Genomic DNA, 966 nt, shown 5'->3' with positions numbered 1-966 from the left:
GGACAAGCTGTCATATTACCAGTTGATCCTGAAATCGAGAAAACTTGTAGGAGAAACCGAAAGAACAAGAGGCAAGAAGGAGTTTCAGCAACTGCTGAAACTTCAGAAATCATGGCTCCTAATGCTGCAAACAATGGAGGTAATAACGGTAATAATGGTGGCGCCATAGAAGATCAAGCTAATGGTCGCAGCTTGAGAGATTACATTCTCCCTACTCTGACGGGATTGCAATCATGTATCAGGCCACCGACAGTGGATGCAAATAACTTTGAGATCAAACCTGCCATACTTCAAATGGTGTAGTCTTCAGTTCAGTTTGGTGGCCTCCCTTCTGAAGATCCTAACCTGCATCTCTCTAACTTCATGCAACTTTGTGAAACTTTTAAAGTTAATGGAGTTAGTGATGATGCCATTCGACTGAGACTGTTCCCATTCTCTCTCAGAGAACGAGCCAAGAGTTGGCTAAACTCCTTGCCACCAAACTCTATTGCCACCTGGAATGATCTGGCAACGAAATTCTTGTCAAAGTTCTTTCCTCCAGCCAAGTCTGCAAAGCTGAGAGGAGAAATCAATAACTTTTGCCAACAAGACAATGAATCTCTCCATGAGGCTTGGGAGAGGTTTAAAGATCTAATCAGAAAGTGCCCTCATCATGGTATAGAGAAGTGGATGCTGGTCCACAATTTCTACAATGGGTTGGTAGGAAACACTAGAACTCTAATAGATGCAGCAGCTGGTGGAGCCTTTATGAGAAAAAGTGCTAATGAGGCGTATGATCTATTGGAAGAGATGGCTCTAAATAATCAGCAGTGGCCAACTGAAAGAAGCCAATCAAAGAGGGTAGCTGGTGTGTTAGAGGTGGTTGCCATCACAAAGTTGACAGCTCAGGTTGAGGCATTGACAAAGATAATTGCAGGGCAAGCTAAACAAGCCCAAGTTGTGTGTGAGTTATGTGGAGGAAGCCAT

The 966-nt window shown here is 43.6% G+C and overlaps 1 non-coding gene across 1 annotated transcript; it reads right to left on the bottom strand.

Annotated features, from left to right (window-relative positions):
- Nucleotides 1–552: 552 nt before the first annotated feature.
- On the bottom strand, nt 553–659 carry LOC115703464 (small nucleolar RNA R71). Its single transcript, XR_004009226.1, has one exon. It is a non-coding gene; the product is annotated as a small nucleolar RNA R71 (small nucleolar RNA).
- Nucleotides 660–966: the final 307 nt, after the last annotated feature.

This window comes from Cannabis sativa, chromosome X (genome assembly GCF_029168945.1).
Source record: "Cannabis sativa cultivar Pink pepper isolate KNU-18-1 chromosome X, ASM2916894v1, whole genome shotgun sequence".
Lineage (NCBI taxonomy): Eukaryota > Viridiplantae > Streptophyta > Magnoliopsida > Rosales > Cannabaceae > Cannabis > Cannabis sativa.
This window is presented reverse-complemented; position numbering and strand designations above follow the sequence as displayed.